This window comes from Lontra canadensis, unplaced genomic scaffold (genome assembly GCF_010015895.1).
Source record: "Lontra canadensis isolate GAN:19392208 unplaced genomic scaffold, GSC_riverotter_1.0 scaffold103, whole genome shotgun sequence".
In the NCBI taxonomy this organism is placed as follows: Eukaryota; Metazoa; Chordata; class Mammalia; order Carnivora; family Mustelidae; genus Lontra; species Lontra canadensis.
The window spans coordinates 3,072,298-3,093,091 of NW_022631097.1; the positions used below are offsets into that span (position 1 = coordinate 3,072,298).

At 40.0% G+C, this 20,794-nt stretch overlaps 1 pseudogene; it reads left to right on the top strand.

Moving 5' to 3' along the window:
* The first annotated feature begins 229 nt into the window (after positions 1-229).
* On the top strand, positions 230-1,868 carry LOC116855472 (annotated as a pseudogene).
* Positions 1,869-20,794: the final 18,926 nt, after the last annotated feature.

A 20,794-nucleotide genomic window follows, 5' to 3' on the forward strand; every position in this document is an offset into this window, starting at 1 on the left:
AAAAAATGTTCAACATCACTAGCCATCAGGGAGATTCAAATTAAAACCACATTGAGATACCACCTTACACCACTTAGAATGGCCAAAATTAGCAAGACAGGAAACAAAATGTGTTGGAGGGGATGTGGAGAAAGGGGAACCCTCTTACACTGTTGGTGGGAATGCAAGTTGGTGCAGCCACTTTGGAGAACAGTGTGGAGATTCCTCAAGAAATTAAAAATAGAGGTCGGAGCCGCTGCCGCCAAGTCCGGATCCAGTCTCGCGCGCCGCTGACGCCCGCCCTCCCGACGTGCACTCCCGATTCCTTTTGGTTCTAAGTCCAAAATGGCAACTCTCAAAGATCAGCTGATTCAGAATCTTCTTAAGGAAGAACATGTCCCCCAAAATAAGATTACAGTTGTTGGGGTTGGTGCTGTTGGCATGGCTTGTGCCATCAGTATCTTAATGAAGGACTTGGCAGATGAACTTGCTCTTGTTGATGTCATGGAAAACAAACTGAAGGGAGAGATGATGGATCTCCAGCATGGAAGCCTTTTCCTTAGAACACCAAAAATTGTCTCTGGCAAAGACTATAACGTGACTGCAAACTCCAAGCTGGTTATTATCACAGCTGGGGCACATCAGCAAGAGGGAGAAAGCCATCTTAATTTGGTCCAGCGTAACGTGAACATCTTTAAATTCATCATTCCTAATGTCGTCAAATACAGCCCAAACTGCAAGTTGCTTGTTGTTTCCAATCCAGTGGATATCTTGACCTATGTGGCTTGGAAGATAAGTGGCTTTCCCAAAAACCGTGTTATTGGAAGTGGTTGCAATCTTGATTCAGCCCGGTTCTGTTACCTAATGGGGGAAAGACTGGGAGTTCACCCATTAAGCTGTCATGGGTGGATCCTCGGGGAGCATGGAGACTCCAGTGTGCCTGTATGGAGTGGAGTAAACATTGCTGGTGTCTCTCTGAAGAATCTGCACCCTGACTTAGGCACGGATGCAGATAAGGAACAGTAGAAAGAGGCTCACAAACAGGTGGTTGACAGTGCCTATGAGGTGATCAAACTGAAAGGCTACACTTCCTGGGCCATTGGACTGTCTGTGGCAGATTTGGCAGAAAGTATAATGAAGAATCTTAGGCGGGTGCATCCAATTTCCACCATGATTAAGGGTCTCTATGGAATAAAAGATGATGTCTTCCTTAGTGTTCCTTGCATCTTGGGACAGAATGGAATTTCAGATGTTGTGAAGGTGACTCTAACTCCTGAGGAGGAGGCCCGTTTGAAGAAGAGTGCAGACACACTCTGGGGGATCCAAAAGGAGTTGCAGTTTTAAAGTTTTCTTATGTACCACTTCACTGTCTAGACTACGACAGGGTTTTAGTTGAAGGTTGTGTACATCGTTCTTATTATCTGATCTGTTACTTAAATAATATCAAAATGGCCTAAGGAAAAAACATCGGTTTCCTAAAGTTCTAAATAGGAATGGTTCAGCAAACCCTGCAGCTATACCCTAATGCTGGATGATACTTGCCTTTGTAGTCCTAAATGGGTTCATCTCAGAGGCACCACTCCCAATATTGCATATGCAGCAGGTGCTCTTCCAACCAGATGCGTATTTCCTGTGTGTTCTAGGACTTCTGGTTCCTTCATCCAACACCCAACATGCCTAGTCCATCTTTCCCAGTCAGTCACATCCTGGGCTCCAACGTATAAATTCATTATTGCATGTGCTGTGCATAACTGTTCCAAAGGATCTTACTTCGTGTACCATGTATGTCAGAATATAGTGTACATTGCCATATAATGTAAAAAGACCATGCAACCAACAAAGTGTTGTACCAACTAAAATACCAAATAAAATTTGAACAGTGACTTTTTTTTGAACAAAAAAAAAAAAAAAAGAAATTAAAAATAGAGCTTCCCTATGACCCTGCAATTGCACTACTGGGTATTTACCCCAAAGATACTGATGTAGTGAAAAGAAGGGCCATCTGTACCCCAATGTTTATAGCAGCAATGGCCACGGTGGCCAAACTGTGGAAAGAACCAAGATGCCTTTCAACGGACAAATGGATAAGGAAGATGTGGTCCATATACACTATGGAGTATTATGCCTCCATCAGAAAGGATGAATACCCACCTTTTGTAGCAACATGGACGGGACTGGAAGAGATTATGCTGAGTGAAATAAGTCAAGCAGAGAGAGTCAAGTATCATATGGTTTCACTTATTTGTGGAGCATAGCAAATAGCATGGAGGATAGGGGGAGTTGGAGGGGAGAGGGGAGTTGAGAGAAATTGGAGGGGGAGGTGAACCATGAGAGACTATGGACTCTGAGGAACAATCTGGGGGTTTTGGGGGTGCAGGGGGTGGGAGGTTGGGGGAACCATGTGGTGGGTATTGGAGAGGACACGGATTGCGTGGAGCACTGGGTGTGCTGCAAAAACAATGAATACTGTTATGCTGAAAATAAATTTAAAAAAATTTAAAAAAAGGAAAAAAAATTCTGAATATGATCATCAGAAATAAAAAAAAACTACGACTCATTAAATATGTTGAATGCAGAGTAAATACAGGTGAGATTAAATTATCAAAGTGGGCAGTTGAGGCTATAGATTATTTACAACAAGAAGTTGGAGAGTTGCCATGTATGGAAGGGAGGAAGTTAGAAGACATGGAACATGATCTATAAATAAAACACCCAGTTATTTGTTCCAGAAGAGAACAAATGGAATGAAGAGTAGAAAATTTCTAAAAGCCGAATAAGGTCGTGGCTCTTGAGACAAAGGGAACCAGGAGCAAATAAGATGAGCAAAGCAAGATACACACCTAGACGTGGTCTAGTGAAATTATAAACACCAAAGAGATAATTTAAAAGTTTTCCATGAAGAGAAGTTGGATAACTGAAAATTGAAGAGAATCAAATGAACATCAGTCTTCTCATCGCTGATACCGGAGAATAATGATTCTACCAATGAAGCAATATCTTCAAAGTAATTTGGTAAAACAACTCAGAATACAGAATTATTACATACATAGTTACTTGTTCACCTGATTGTGGAGGCTAAATAAAAACAATTTTAAATACTAAAAAGCCTTATGAAACTTACAACCTATAGACATTTTATAAAATAATTATTTAAGGAGATGTGTAAACATGATTAAGAAAAATATGAGGATGATGTAGGCTGTAAAAACAACAGAAAACAGGAGGCGCCTGGGTGGCTCAGTGGGTTAAGCCTCCGCCTTTGGCTCAGGTCATGGTCTCAGGGTCCTGGAATCGAGCCCCGCATCGGTCTTTCAACTCAGTGGGGAACCTGCTTCTCCCTCTCTCTCTGTTTGTCTCTCTGCCTACTTGTGATCTTTCTCTCTGTCAAATAAATAATAAAAACAAACAAACCAACAAACAAACAAACAAAAAAAAACAGCGGCACACCAAGAAATCAAAGTTCTAGCTGAATTTAAATACTTGTTTATGAATGATTAAAAAGAAAGCAAGCCTCTCCTCCTTCAGCAAAAATTCAGAAATTAAATTGCATAGATTTGGGGAAATTGTGGAAAGTGAGAAAAATAAGGTCTGTGAAAGTGCTGAGGTTCTTATCCTGTTTGAGGAAGAGTATTGATGTGGAGTACTTCCAGGAATCAGCAGAAAAATCTGTTTCAATACATGTGTTAACATTTTGAAGCAGCTATTTAAAAATATAAACAAAATGAATATTCCAGAATGTTAGGAAACTTGGGAGTAAGACTGATCAATTCAATGACAGCAACATTTAAAGTCAAGGAAAAAAATAATAAGGAAACATGATGGATAGAAAATAATATCTCCCTCCTTAACCCCCCAAAACTGTGGTAATAAAATCCTAGCATGTGAGTAATCATTTAAATATGACAAGTCCATTAAAAAGGATGAGGTATCCTGTGCTGCGTATCTTTTACAACTTGTTTTAGTGCATTGGATATTATGTTTTTGGCTTATGTCTTTGTTGATTGATAATAGTATAATTTGGGTTACTAATATTAATTGCTCGAAGGAATACATTGTATGAGTAAATAACATTTTATCCATTCATTGCCCTCATGTAGAGACAGTTATGTTTTAGGTTTTTTTTTCACTGTTACAAACAATAATTCAATAAAGGCTTTTCACATATTTTTGTGTTTCCAAGGAGAGTTATTCTGGGTGAAATCAGGCAGTGGAATTAAATCTCCTAAGATGAGCATCACCGATTTTATGAGGCATAGCCTAACTGTTCCCCAAAATGTTACATAATCATTTAATTTATGTAACTGGTATATTCAAATTTAAAAAATGTACGGAAGTATGCATAGGGGTGATATATACACACTTCAAAACAGTCCGTATCTGTGAGGAAGAAGGGAAGGAAAAGATGGGAGGATCTTTGGGCTGGATCTGTAATGTTTTATTTCTTTAAAGGGATCTAATGTTAGCATGATAAATTGTTAACTGTTAAAAGTGAATGGGGGGCAGAGCATGTTTTGTGTCATTTTCTCATCTATATTTGAAACATTTTGTAATGATGTGTATTAGAAATTAACATTCCCTATGTTTTGGCTTGAATAAAAAATGGTATGGCGAGAAAAGTTTCAAGTCTAACTGACTATGTGAAGATAAGTAACGCTCTCTTGGGAGGTAAGAGGGGGAAGAGGATGTCCAAAGGGAGGGACTGTGTGAACAAGGGCAAGGACGCAGGAAAAAGCAGGACATCTCCAGGCTCAGGCTGCATATTGGCAGGAGCTTGTCGGGAATTTAGATGCAAGGACTGGGTTTAGGATAGATGATTAGAGGTCCTGAAATTCTGGACTGAGTGCTAAATGTCTTGGATTTTATCTCATGGGCAGTGGAGAGCCACAGAAGGCTTGAAACAAAAAGATCTGGGTTTTAGAAAGAACAAAAGAAGCCGTTTGAAGGTTAAATTGAGGTGGAAATTGTTTAGTCAGGCAGGCACTTTGGAACTGTACAATGATGCAGGTTTGGGAGGGTGAAGAACTTGAATAAGCAGTGGCAGGAGGGACCAGACCTGGTGATTAACTAAGTATGGGCATGGACACCACTGGAAAATCACAGAACTGTCTTTCCAGTTTTGATGATAGAGAAGGGTGGTGCCATTAATTAAGATAAGAAACACAGAAAAGAGATGAAGCTTTGGAGTAAAGAGAAAGAGATTTCTCTGACGTTTTTGTTTTTAATTTTGTTTTAAATTATTTTGCAAATTTTCTGGGATCGAGCCCCGCATCGGACTTTTGAAGCTTTTGAAATGTTTTGAAATTTGGAATGCCGGTGTCATTTGGAGACGTCCGTAAGCCACAGGAAAGACTTTTGATTTTCAAATGCTCGTGACACTTGTTTTGCACCAAGTATTTTATTTATCCTGCAACAACTCACAGCATGCCTGCTGTAACAGGGGCTTGGATTAAGTCACATGTGTAGAAGTTTGAGGTTCAAAACCAGCTCTAACATCCAAGGAAAGGGAGCAGAACTAGCTAGCACATGCTGGGTGCCTTCTAGGGTGTGGTTGGTATTGAGTGTGACCCACTTACTTCATTCCCCAAATAGCTTAGATTCTACTGTTATCCCCACCTTACAGACGAAAAAAATTCTGACATTATGTGTACTATGTAAATTGTGGTCGCTTAATGTACCCAAAGACAGGGTTCTGGCTAAAGTCACAGGCTCTGGGATCTTACTGCTTGGTTAGCTGCAAACCTCTTGGTGTTCTTTGGGTCCTACGCCCCTCCTTTCAGCCCCAGTTGATAGCTGCACCATCTCAGTAGTAATGAGGTCATACACATGCTTAACACACAGGAGAATGCTCATCATGTAGTAAAGTTCTCAATACAACTGCATTATCTCCTATTATTAAGCAAGGTCACACATCAGATATGATCATTCTCTTCATAGTGGCAGTGATAGACCCATGGACGTGCCCAGCCAGGGAGGGGTGGAGCTCCTCCTGAAATGTAAATTCTCCAATCCTCCAATCCTGTAGTTTTCTCTCGTGTGTCTCTGCTTTTCTTTAAGACTTCCAGAAATATTTGATGCATGCTAGAGAGCTTTCTCTCAAAAATGCGTTGACCCAAAGTGTGTCAGTGTTGGAAAGAGGAGGGGGTCTTCATTTATCTGGAAAATCCACCTATCACCCACTTTATTTACCCACTCTGTGCAATGAAAATATGACTGCCCTTGGACTGGTTTAAACCACATTCTTGTGCCCTCTGTTACTCTGCCCAGGATCTGCCATCGGCTGTTGAGAGTCATGTTTCTAAGTGGCCTTCCTGGGGCACCAAACATTGGATCCATATCTTGAAAGCTATGAAGTTGTACAGCCCTGAGCGAACACTTTCTTTTTCTGGAGAGGAGGGTATCATTTTCAACACAGTGCTGTGAAACTTGTGAAAGAAAAAAAAATTTTTCTGTGACATCAGATGGCAGCTGGAAATTACCCTGGGAGAGGAGTAATGTGCCCTGACGCTGCTTTGAGGATAATCTCCCCAAGAGGTATCAGACCACACATGTAAGGTGATTACACTCCAGTTAAATTCCTTCCTCCTTCCTTCTGTGTAAAAGCTCCGCTGTTTCTCTTTCATCCTCTGGAGGATATCTTCCTTCTGTGAAGTGGACGGTGGCCCCTGCCCACTCCTGTCTCTCATGATAAGCTCATTTTTCTCTCAGATTGCACCTCTCAGCTCCATTTTCTGACAGTTGGTTTTCTTCTCAGTTTAGAGGCAGCAAAACTCAACACTTGCCCAAGAGAAAATGCTAAGCATTAAATGAAGCATCATACATTTACCTCTTCCATGATAAAAGGACCAACAGGAGCTGCCTTCCCTTCACTGAATAACTGGAAAATGACAAAGAAAGCATTTTCTCTTCTTTCTCTCTCTTGCATTTGGAGCTCAAGGCTTAGATTTTGGGAGAGATAGACTCAGGTGAAATTCTTTTCCCCTGGACTGAATGGTGAAGAAATTACTTACTGAAAGCCTGCACAAATATGACTATTTTCAGAATGTTCTATATTAAAAAAAATCAGCTTCATAATTTTAGAGAGGAGATGATTCAGAGAGCATAGTCTTTCTGTGTTCATACACCCCCACCCAAAGTGATTTTTTTTAAAGAATTAAATAGTTAAATTGACTGCTTTTCTGAATCCTGGCGTTACTGTGATATTACTTCTGGACCCATTGAATTCATTCTCATGTCTGTGTCAACGTTTCTCTCTGTGGTTTTTAGCCTTCTTCATCCACTTTCCTTCATGTTCCTGGGGGACCTCTCTAGCTGTCATGTATGGTTGATCTTGAACTGATGCCCACATGCTAATTTGTAATGACTAAGCTTTGTAGTACAGTTGGCCAATCCAAGGATCCTATGACATCAGTTAGTGATTTTCAAGTACTTGAATTTTCAGGCTCATAACAAATATAGTAACTATCTTAAAATGGTACAAATGATTGTGCAACACTTTGTTAACCATGTCTGACTATTTTGGGTTCTGCATTCAATATATTTATTCAACAAATATTTGAGCACTAACTTGGCCCCAGGAATATGCTGAAGGTAAGCGTAGTGGGCATTGTTTCTCCACATGGAGCTTACAGTCTATTGGTGACCAAATAGCTCCTCACATGAAGCATGGTCACAAGTGCCATGAAGGAAACACATAAGGTGCTATAAGAGCATGTTACAGGGGTGGATAGAGTCTAAGAGGGCGTGTCTAGAGAGGTCACCCTGAAGAAGTGGCACCAAGCTGAGATTTGAAGGGAATCTGGGAGTTGTCAGGTGAGGGGAGGACATTTTAGGTTCAGGGAAGAGCAAGGGAAAGGACTGGGGTTGGAGAGAAGTACAACCCACTTGGGACCTGGAGGACAGGCTGGTGGGTGAAATGCTGAGAGGAAAGAAAGGAGTGGCCACCAAAAGCAGGATTGTTCAGAACCCTGACAACCTCAGGAAAGATTTTTGAACTTCATCCTGAGGGCAAAAAGAAGCTTTCCCCTGGTTTACCGAGCTCGTAGCGTTGGAGCCTCAGGTGCTCAATAAAATAAAACCAGACAGTATGTCCAGGTAGAAAAATAACTTGCCAGTGGCAGGCAATAATGGAGGAAAAGTGTTTCCTTTCAGAAGTTTGCTCAACAGAGCAGGGGTGGAGCTGAAGAGAGCTTTGGTGTCCTGAGGCCTTCAATCATTCCACAAACTCAGGCTTCACATCCATCTCCAAAGTGTGTTTCTGGTCCTTTGAGTTTGGGTGTGTAAATAAATGGGTTAATGCCACAGAGTCTTTCTTGGTCCCTGTTTCTTGTTCCTCCCCTGGTCACAGCCCACCTAGGCTCCTGGTCTGGGAGTCTCTCAGGGGGTCATTCTTATTCTGGATGGAGATGTATGAGTAACAGCAGACATTTGTTTTCTCCTCTCTCCATTCATTTCCCTTAACTTTTCCATTTTATCTTTCATCTTTTTTCATGTTGGGCACCCAAAACCCTTACAACATTTTTGATTGAACAACCTTTTTTTGAGTAAGAAACATATATGTTTGACTATGTAGAGATGTGGGGGACTAAAAAAAAATTATGGACCTAAGTGTAAGAGGTAGAAATATAGATGTTTCAGAAGAGAATGGGGTCCATGGTTGTGACCATAGGTTATACAAAGATCTCTTGAAGAGGGTTCAAAAAGCCCCAAATAAAATAAAAACATTTATAGATTAAAGTTCATCAAATCAAAAAAACAAAACAAAAGCTTTTGCTCTTTAAAACACTGTTAAGAACATACCAAATGAGGCTAGAGACTGGGAGAACATATCATAAAGCATATCTGACAAAGGACTTGTTTTGAAAAACACATAAACAACTCAGTAAGAAAAATATGAAAAATCTAGTAAAAACATGAACAGAAATTTGGAGCCAATCCTTTGTCAAAGAAGTGAGGCTTTATGTCATTAGTCATTAAGGAGATGTTCATAAAAACCACAAGGAGATACCATTACATGCCAACTAGAATGGCTAAAAGGAAAGACGTTGACCATATCAATGACTGGGGATGTGGAGCAACTAGAACTCTCAAGAACAGCTGGTAGGAATGCAAAACTATATGTCAACTTTTGGAAAACGATTTGACAGTTTCATGATAAGTTAAACATATACCCACCATATGACCCAGTTGTCCCACTCCAGGGAATTCTCCAAGAAAAATGAAAGGAGATCCCCACACTAAGACTTGGATATGAGTGTTCATAGAAACCTTATTTGTCCTAGCCAACTCTGCAGACAGCGGCCATGTAGCCTTCTGAGTCAAGTGACATGTGCTGTCACTGAGATACACCCTAAAATGCCATACCAAAAAGAAATATTTACCATGTATGATTCCATATGAAAAATTCTAGAAAATATAAACAAATATGGATCCAGAGAAATAGAAAGGAGATCAGTAATTTCCTGGGGACAGGAGTCTGGGTGGGTAACAGAGGGCATGAGGGAAATTATAAAGGCATAAGGAATGTTATCTTGAGTGTGATGATGCTGTCATACATGCAAAATTCATCTAGTTGGACACTTAGATATGTGCAATTTCTCATCCATTAATTCTGCCTAGATAAAGAATGCCAAAAAGTATGGACGCTCTCCTTGACTTTAAGAGTTTTCTGTTGTGGAACGCCTGGGTAGTTCAGTCAGTTAAGTGGCTGACTCTTGGTTTTAGCTCAGGTTGTGATCTCAGGGTCCTGAGATCCAGCCCCACCTCAGGGTCTGTGCTCAGCAGAGTCTGTCCCTCTCACTCCCTCTCTGCTCCTCCCCGCACTCCGGTTCTCCTGTGCTCTTCCAATCTCTCTCTCTCTCTCATTCTCTGTCTCTCTCTCAAATAAATAAATACAGACATAATCTTAAAAAAAAAAACAAAAAAAACAGTTTTCTGTTCTGATGGATGTGATCAGTTTTTGTTGACCTGATTTAGAAAGTAAGGTCTTTAGAATTATTTTAAGCCTCCTTTGGGATCTCTAGTATGTCCTGAGATGACTATACTGCTCCTGAGACCATTTTGGGCTACAAAGTAATCAGTAGAGACCCATGAGCTCATGCTTTGGCATTTAGGAATGAGCAAAACCTCAGTGGGCATATAGAGAAATGAGTTGAAACGTATCTCAATCAAAAATAAATGAAATCCTGCTAAGTTGAACTATATGCCAAATATTACACTAGGTTTTCTGCATGCATTTCATCTTCCTAATAACCCTATGGTTCTTATTCTTGTTTTGTAGCAAGAAAATGGAATCAGGGAAGATAAACCAATTGCTCTTCAAACCTCATTCAGACATGTAGGGTTTGCCTCTTTGAGGCGTGTGGTAATCTCTGATAACACTCAACTTCACAAGCTATTTTTCCTATTATGAAGTCTGTCTGTTATAGGTATTTGCACAGTGTTAGCCTTGGTGGAGATGATGTCCAGCTCATCCGCAGTGTCTTGAACAAAAGACAACATTAATGATTTCATCATCCTGGAAAAGAAACCACTCCGGGCTGATGAGCTATTTACTTCCAATTTATTTTTAAAATTGATATACAGTAAAATTCACCCTTTTTAGTGTAGAGTTGTGATGGTTAATTTTATGTGTCAACCTAACTGGATCATGGGGTGCTCAGAATTTGGCTAACCATTATTTCTGGGTGCTCTGTGAAGGTATTTCTGATTCAAATTAACCTTTGAATTGGTGAATTTGGTAAACCATTTTGCCCTATTCAATGTGAGTGGGCATCATCCAGTCCCTCGAGGATCTGAATAGAACAACAACAACAACAACAACAAAATTGAAGAAGAAAGAATTCTGTCCTTCATGCCTGAATACTTGAGGTGGGATATCCATCTTTTCTTGTCCTCAGTGTTCCTGGTTCTCAGGCTTTTGGACTCAGATTGAATTACACCACCTGCCTTTCTGGATCTCCGGCTTGTAGATGGCAGATCATGGGACTTCTCAGCCTTCATAATTGCATGAATCCATTCCTATAATAAATCTTTTCATCCATCTATCTATCATCATCTATCTATCATCTACCTGGGCTAATGCAACAGCTTTATTAGTTTTGACAAATGCACAGAGTTGTGTAACCACCACCACCGTCAAGAGAGAGAACAATTTCATCACCCTCAAATTCCTTTATACCCCTTTTAGGAAGCCACTTCTCTCATCCCAAACCCCTTTTTCTTCATTCTTATAATTTTATATTCTCTCAAAAGTCATATAGATGGTGTCATACAGGATCTTGCCTCCAAGTTAGCTTTTTTCTCCTAGACTAAAGACATTCAAAATTCATGAGATTGTTGTGACTTCACTATTTGTTCCTTTCCATTGCTGAGTATTCTGTTGTAGGCATGAACCATGGCACGCCTATCCACTCCCCAGCTGAGGCACAGATGGCTTGTTTCTGGTTTGGGTTGATTTTGAATATAGCTGCTGTAAACATTAGCATACAGGTTTTTATGTGAACAGAAATTTTCATGTACTTGGAGAAAATATCTGGGAGGTACTTCCTGGACCCCTGATGCTCTGTCCATTTTTTTTCCCCAGCATTTTCCTCTGTTTTATTTCTATTAATCGATCCTCAATTTTACTCTTTCCTCCGTCATTTCCATTCTGCCATTGAACCCAGCCCATTAGTGCTTATTCAGATATTTCATTTTTTTATTTTAGAATTTTCCTTTTTTTATTTTTTAAACATAGTTTTTCTATTTCCTTTTGAGATTTTCTATTTTTTCATTCATTTCAAGACTCCGTATTTTTACCTCATGGAGATGATTATAACAGTTGCTTTAACACCTTTGTCTGGTAATTCCAAAATCTGGGCATCTGTTGACTTTTTTTTTTCCCTGCTAGAACTTTGTCAGATTTTGCTGGTTCTTTAGATGCTGCACAATTTTGGAGCACTTCCTGGGCATTTGAATATTATATTGTGAGACTCGGGTTATTTCTATCTTCTGGAGATTGTTGATTATTTAATTTAGCAGTCAGTCACCCCTTTCAGTTGAGACTACAAGTTTGTCTCACCTTCCTTGGGCTTTGGCTCAAACCCAGGTTCAGTTTGCAAAACTTTTTCTATGATATTTGGGTTTGCCCCATACAGGCTCCCCTCAGGGGTTAGTCTGGGATGGGGTGGTGGCTTGTATTGTATTTGGCTTTTAAAGCTTTTGCTATGCATCTGGGGTGTCTGGTATGTGTGCAGGAAGCTTGGAGGAGATGGGGGCAGCTGTGGGATCATGCACAGAATTTTCAGACACTTTTAACAACCCTTCCATCCCAGGGGTTTCTCCATACTCTTGGACTCTCAGAGTGTTTTGTCAGTTCCTGCTTCCAGAAAGTTGGGTTCATTTCCGAGCTTTTGCTCTCGTCCCTTGCTCAGATTTGGGTGTCTCAGGCTACCCTCAGAGCAAAGTGGGGAAAGAAAAGAGAAAGGAAAAAAAAAATGAGCATTTCCCCCAAGCGCTTCAAACCACAGGGATCCCTTTTCCTGTTTCCTCTGCCCAGAGATATGGGTTTTCTTTTTGGATTTCAGGATGGCCATCCCAGCATTTGTGACTACTGAGGTAGTGCAGTTCTGGGATGGACACCACCCTGGGGCCTGGGCCTAGAGAAAAGAGAGAGGAAAAGGAGAAATCCAACTGTCCCCACAGTAAGTGGGCATCTTGATGCAGGGAGTCCAAGAAGGTTCAGACAGATGCTGGCAGTATTTCAAGGAATCTTATAATCCAAGTAAAAAAGAATTTTTTCAAGGGTTGCTCGATTTTAAAAGCAAGGAGATAGAGAATTTGTTGAGTGTGAACATAAGTTAGAGCAGCAGAGTAAATGTACATGAATGGTTTATACAAAATGCATAGGGTGAGACTTTCACTTATGTAAAAAAATCATCTTTAAAACTTTTTTTTTTTTTTTTTTTTTTAGCTAGCATTTCTGAATTTGTCACCTCCCTTTTCTGTGGAGGCTTGGAACCAAAACTTGGTAGGTTAAGTGATGGAAGATGCACACACAATTGGATAATAAATACCAGATTATTAAGAGTACATGAATTACATATTTAATGTGTGTGCAGGCCAAGGCCAAGTTCAGAATACTTCTAGGGTGGGATAAACACTTCATGGGTAAATACAGTAGAGTTAAAATAACTGACACCTTCCAAACTACCTGGGGAGAAAGCCAAAGGAAATGGGCTTTCAGGAGCTTGCAAGATAGAACTGAGGTCTGGTGCATTGATGGAAATTTGGATTTCCAGGGGGTGAGCTTTCTCATGCAAGGGACCTTCACTGTATTCACTTGAGAGAAACACAGACACTCTATGGGAAGGAACTCTTCAGCAGTTCCTAACTATGTTGGGGTTGTGGCTCTTTCACACAAACTAATGGAAACTTCTACCCTTTCTTCAGAAAATTAATATATGCAGAACACACACATGCTCGCTGTCTCTCACACCCTCACACTTGTGTTTATAATCTAAGGGGCTCAGCCTTGGGTTGTCAGGTTTGTGAAAGCAGGTGCTTTGCCTGCATCAAGTGTTGTATCTGGCACATAGTAGATGTGCAATGAATGTTCACTAAAATCATGAAGAAATGAACTTATTAAACAAATGTATTGAATGTCTGTGTCAGGAATAGGTCTTGGTGCTGAGGACATACCAGTGAGCCAAACAGATTAGGAAAAAAAAAAAAAATCCTTGCCCCCATGACTTTTGGGAAAACACAATAAACAAGATAAACAAAGTAAACAATTTCAGGCTATAGGGTATAAGATGGTAAAAGTAGTCTGGAGGATGTAAAGCAGAGAAGGGGAACACCTGTCAAACCTTGGGGGAAATGACAATTTTAAGTAGTTTGGCCAGAGAAGACCTCATTCAAGGACTAACCTGAAGGAAGTAAAGATGTAGCCATTAGCTTCTCAATGAATGGTGATCAGATAGAACTGGGCTAGTTAGATGAATGCGATGGAAGAACTGAGTTTTCTTGGGATAACCTGCTGATGGGTTCTGAATTAGATATCAAAGCCACCAGATAGATGCCAGAAAAAGTTCCACTAAATGTTGGAGAGAAAGTGTGCCTATGTGGTGGGTGATGGGTGGGAGCTGCCCTGAACCTTAGGCATCTCAAGTCCTAAAGGAGCTTAACTGTGGGAATGAATAATAGTGAACATAGCTGTTGCCTCAGAGTGGGGTTTGATTCCCTGGGACAGCTTTGGTGGGTGAGCAGGGAAAGTCTGTGAACAGGATTAAGTACCAGATCCAGAAATTGTGTGTACTTCGTTGACTCACCCAAAAATATGTCTCATGTCAGCTGTTCCGACTGATTGTTATGTCAGAGTTCTTTCACTTTCTCTTCACCACAATGAAGGATCAGGATGGAAAATGGACAACAATTGTGTAATATGTGCAATGTCATAGGAATGGTAAATAGAGACCTGTGGGATTGAATGAACTCTTGGATAATCAATTTAGGTGAAATTTTTAGCAATAAGAATATAATTAGTTTCACCTGGATGTGTGTTTCCTTTTACCTATGGAACAAAATCATTTGGGTTTGAAAATCTGAAAAGGTTTGACAGGTGCTTTTGAACAACAATAGAACCAGAAGATGGAGGGGTTCGAGTATCACCATGTTTTACTGTACGACTCGTAAACCTGGGACACGTCAAAAATGATGTGCAAAGTTGTCTTTACAAGAGTTTTATGCCATGATCTACAGCTTTCAACATCTTTGGCTGAGACTTGGCACTGTGAATTGAATTCAAGCAAGTTGAGTTGACATGAATTTTACTGAGAAGGAATAAGGAAGAATGTAGTAGCCCTAAGTACCTAAATAATTAAACACTGTTGTTGGGGAAAAAATGAATATTTGGCTGTCTTTGCTAAGTTTAGATTTCTAATAATCTGTTCAACTAAGGCATTCATTTAAGAAACACTTATCAAGCACTAGGATGTGCTGGGTTCTGTTTGGATATTGAGAGTTGAGGAAGTTGATTAGATGACTTTAAAAGCATTTCTTTGAGGGGTGCCTGGGTGGCTCAGAGAGTTATGCCACTGCCTTCAGCTTAGGTCATGATCTCAGGGTCCTGGGATCAAGCCCCGCATCTGGCTCTCTGCTCAGCGGGGAGCCTCTTTCCCTCGCCTCTGCCTACTTGTAATTTCTCTCTCTGTCAAATAAATAAATAAAATCTTAAACAAAAATAAAAACATTTCTTAGAGATTCTTTTTCCCCATAACTTGATCTTGTGAAAAAAAGCTGCCATCTTTATAGTCTCATTCACGAATGTAGAGGTTTTTAAACTTTCTTGATTCACAGCCCTCAGCGTCTCAGTTAATTTTTTTCAGGGCACATTCCTAAACTGAAAGAAATGCCCAACAGTTTTGTTTGTTAAGTAGTTCAGTCCAAATAATAAATATTTATGTACTAAAAGTAGCTATTTGCAAAAATACTGCACATAAATCAAAAGAAAGAATAACATTTTTACTTCATTCTTAAACAGCCACAGTCAGTTGCTAATGGGACTGTTTGCCTGTTGGGCAAATGCACAACCGCTCAGACCTTGGAATCACATTGGATTCTGCCTCTCTAATGTCCTATCTATACTGATTTTCATATGGTGCTTGTTTTTTCAACACAACATCAGTAGAAATCTAGCTCCACAGAACTGTGACATTATTGAAAGACAGATGGTATTATTTAATGCCGAAACTGGAAACTACACATGTGGTTTGAGCCACATCCAACCAGGTCTGTACGATGGCTGCATTTGCCTTAAACTGGAATGTCACCTCCACTCATCCCTTTGGTGGTGAGAAGGTGCAAAGCCAGCCCAGATTCAAGGGGCTGAGACAAAAAGTTCACCTGCTGATGGGAAGCAGCAGAGAATTGTAACCATCTGCTCAGCACAACAGCTAAGTCCATTTTATTCCATATTTATTCCATATTTCCTTTCTTTTCTGTTCATCAACTCTGGGAGGTTGGGTGGGGCCCATTTGTGGACTGAATATTCATTTCGAGGTGCAGGAAACTTCCTAACCCTATGAGCCGACTAAGAAAGAAAAGAAAAAGACAGAGAATGCCCATAGAAGAATTTATTACAATAAGTCATTAGAACTTAAATTTTCTAGTTGTATATAAGTTATATCCTGCATGGTTCACTTCTCTGAAACGCCCCATTTATACCTAATGGTTGTTTCCTAACATAAGACAGTATCCTAACATACAAGTCAGGAGTGCTTTTCTGCTTCAATATCAGAGAATCAAATTAGAGTGACTTGGATAAAGAGGAGCTTTTCTCACCAAACAAGCAGTCCAGAGGTAAGTGGCTGCTGGAATTTGTTCAGCAGCTTAGTGACATCAAGGCCAATGAAGATTTAATTTTTCTGTGTTTTTTTTTTTTTTCCTCATGGTTGCCTCATGGTTTCCTCATGGTTGCTCCATATTCAGCCACCATGTCCACAGCACAGCAGAAAGAAGGTGCTAGATTAAGGGAAAGAGCAAGGGACTCCAACAGCAAAGGAAAAGCTTTTCATGGACTCAGGGAGAACTGCTTATGTCCCGTCAGCCAGAACTTTAACCCAGGACCCATCCCAGCTAGGATGTAGCTTTGGAGGAAGGGAGCTATGAAGAGAAGTTGGGTGTTACAGGCACCTCCCTATGATGGTCCCGATGATCCCACCTCCTCATGCTCACACCTATGTGTAGTCCCTTTCTTTCAGTGTGTGTTACACCTAGCAATTCACTTCTAACAGGAAAACTATAGCAAGAGGAAATGACATGTCTCTTCCAAGATTAGGTTTCATGGAGACTGACTTCTGTCTTGCTTCTCTTTCTTTCTCTTGTTCTTCATTTGAATTGTTTGACTTGGGTGACCAGTTGCCACATGGTGAGGGAATGCTTGGAAAAGGCCCATGGAAGTGAGTATTGACATGGAGCTAGGACATGTGAGGAGCCAGGACTGGACCTTTCAAACCCAAATGGAGACCCCGGTTGACTGCAATGCTGGCTAATAGCTTCAATTCTTCCTTCTGAAAGAACTTGAGCCAGTCAAAACCAAGTAAGTGACATCTGATTCCTGTGTACAGAAGCTGTGAGGTAATAAATGTTTGCCATTTTAAGTGGCTACCTTCTAAGCTGATGTGTTACACAGCAATTGATAATTAATACCTTGGTTCAATTAATTAGCCATGTCAGTTACACCTACATGTGGTAATATTAACAAGAACAAAAACTCCAAAAAAACTTCTTGATAAGAAGCTTATCAGAGGCTTCTTGGAACCTGAAGTAAATTAAGCACACAAATCCTCCTTGTCTTCAAAGATCGTTCTCTCTTCAAAGAATACTTGACTAATAAAGCATCATATAAATTTTTATGGAGATTATGTTGCTAGCACCTAGTAGAAATGCTTGTCTAAATGTTTCATAGGCACTTTCTCTACTTCTAATGCCAAGCGCCCATGTCCAGATCCTGATTTCTGCATGTGCAGGTCTCTGAGTCTTCAGGATGTCTTGCCACAGGCAGAAATCACTCTGACCATCTTCTGGTAATGAGATTTTTGTAACAATATATGATCTTTCTTTTTTAGGATAGTTTATTCTTCTAATATTTCAGTAACTGCTGTTTTTCTTTAAATAATCAGTTAATTATTTTTACTGAGTACAGTTGACACAGAATGTTACATTAGTTTCAGGTGGACAACATAACAACTCAGCATCTCTATGTGTTATGTATGCTGTTCTGGCCTCAAGAGTAGGCAGAGCAGCAGGGAGAGGGAGAGGGAGAAGCAGGCTCTCTGCTGAGCAGGGAGCCTGATGCAGGGTTCAGTCGCAGGACCCTGAGATCATGACCTGAGCTGAAGGCAGCAGCTTCACCCACTGAGCCACCCAGGCGCCCAGGGTCAATCTTAATATCCAAAAATAGGTTCATTTTTCTTCAACATACGTAGGGCAGGCTGATTTCCTTCTTCTGTCTAAATATGCTCTCTCATTCTTGCTTTCCGGCCTTTGACCTTTTATATCATCACATGAATTTTCCCTATACACCACTGTCTCTCTCCCCACCCATGCCCCCCCAATCTCACCCAAATCTTCTGAACTCACCTCTAAGTCTCCACTGACCACATCAGTCCATGTCAGTCTGTCCTCTAGCACCCATTTGGCCCTCAGCTATCTTGCTTATACATTGCAGGGGCAGAGTAAATACTTCAGGAATTAAGTTTAAGAATTTTCATGGGGTTCTGAAAATTCTCTCTTTTGAATAATATTTTTTATTTATTCATAATAGGGAGCGGGGGTGAGTGGTATTAGCACCTATAATGTACCAGGTATTTCCTATATTATAACAACTTGTATAAAGTTATAATTATAACAACTTTTATAACAAACTACAGCAATGACAAAGGCATTATTTTATGCACTGTACAAATGAAAACGATCTGGTGTATGAAGGTTAAATAACTTGCTTAAAATCATGTGAATGAGCAAAGATCAGAACTCAGGTGGTGTGAATCCCAAATCCTTGCTCTTCCCTCAAAACCAGACTTCCTCCTTTTAGATACGGAGATGTGCTAATGCCTTCCACAAAAGAAACCAAAATTGGGAATTAATTATCTCTGCCCTTTCCTGTTAATCCTTGAGCAAATCCTTTGCACTTAGGATCAAAAGTAGTTGCAATAATTATCTTGTTGGACTTCTGCCTCCATTACAGAACCTTTTATTATTGGCTTCAGAGTCCCTTGTAGGTGCTCCTTGAATTAATCTTTGGCATACCTAATTTCTAGTTTGAATTTGGCGTTTTAGCCTGTGTGGGTTTCACTATTTATACTTGGAAAAATTTTTTTTCCTTTAAAAAAATCATCAGCCCTTTTGTTAATTGAAATCTTAAACTAACATATGCTCATCTCATGAGTGATTTCCTGTCAGCATCTCTTTGACATGCTTTGGAAAATCTAATAATATTAAATATTATTAAATACAATTTTATTAATGCCCAAAAAGACTGTTCAGAAATTATAAGAGAATCAGGCTTGTCAATCTGAAATCTGTTCACAACTTTTGCTTGTCTTTCTTACTGCAGAGCAAGTCACTGAATTGTAAACAAGATGACCAGTTTGATTGAGATGTGTGTATTTGTGTCCGGACATAAGGACAGTCCCATTATATACTGCATCTCATTAAGTGGGAAAGGAGAAAGTTAAGGGAATGCCGTATTTTCTTTTTCTTTTATAAAAAAAAAAATATTTTATTTATTTATTTAACAGAGAGTGTGAGAGAGACAACACAAGCAGGGGGAGGAGCAGAAGGAGAGGGAGAAGCAGGCTCCCCACCAAGCAGGGAGCCTGATGTGGGGCTTGATCCCAGGACCCTAGGATCATGACCTGAGCTGAAGGAAGATGCTTAACCATCTGAGCCACTCAGACACCCCCGAATGCCGTAATTTCAAGTAGGTCATGAGAATTGATAGGTAGAGAAAAGGGATAAGAAAAATTTAATCTATCCATAATTGGATTAAGTGAGTATTAAGAAATTTGACTATTGAATAACCAAAACACCCTGAACTTTTCACTCTAAGATGTGTGGCAAGCAGAAGCTTAGAAAAGTCAAACCACTGAGAAGGATTCAAAAAAGTCCTAAGTTAAGTGGATACTGAAAAGCACAAAATACTTTTAGGGAACTCCAGGGAATGTGTGGTAATATGACATTTAGAAAGCATTAACCTCTAGTTTGTTTTCATTGAAATTCACTTTTAAAAATTAATTGATGGGGTACCTGAGCAGCTCAGTTGGTTAAATTTCTGCCTTTGGTTCAGGTCATGATCCCAGGATCCTGGGATCAAGTCCTGCTTTGGGCTCCCTGCTCAGCAGAGAGCCTGCTTCATCCCTCCCACTCCCCCTATTTGTGTTCTCTCTCTTGTAAATAAATAAATAAAATCTGTTAAAAAAATTGACAATTGACAATTGACAATTATCCCAAGGAAAGGGTGGAGTTGGGGAGAAGAGAATTAATAGTTAGCTGAGGCCTACTGTGAGGGGTAATACATAATGCATGTTATCAAGACAAAGTGAAGCTGGAGAGCTTAGGCTGCCTGGGTAGACACGTGGCTGCAAGATCATTGTAGCCACACAATGGTGGGCATGTTTCTTAAACTTTCTTTGTCATAGTTTCCTTATCTGTGAAAGGGGATAATGACAGAACGTGCCTAATCAGGCTCTCAGAAAGATCAACATAGTCAGTAAGTGTAAGGCTTTAAAAGCAGTTCCGGGCACAGAGCGAGTGAGCACTCAGCAAATATTAGCTATTATTGACAATTGTTGCATCTAACATTGTCACGTAGGTATTATCTAAACTCATACTTAACTGATGGTTTGGAGATGTGAGTCAAGATTTGTCTGATGCCAAAGCTCACATATTTGCTTACATAATGGAAAATAGTTTGACAATTATAAAGTACAATTTTTATATTTTTTTTTATTTTGGGGGGGGAATTTAATAAATTAATTTAATTTTATTACTATATAATGTATTATTTGTCCCAAGGGTACAGGTCTGTGAATCATCTGGATTACACATTTCACAGCTCTCACCATAGCACATACCCTCCCCAGTGTCCATAATCCAACCACCCTCTCTCAGCCCCCCCAACCCCCCACAACCCTTAGTTTATCTTGTAAGATTAAGAGTCTCTTACAGTTTTTCTCCCTCTTGATCCCATCTTGTTTCATTTTTTCCTTCCCTAGCCCCCAACCCCTCTGCCTTGCCTCTGAAATTCCTCATATCACAGAGATCATATGATAATTGT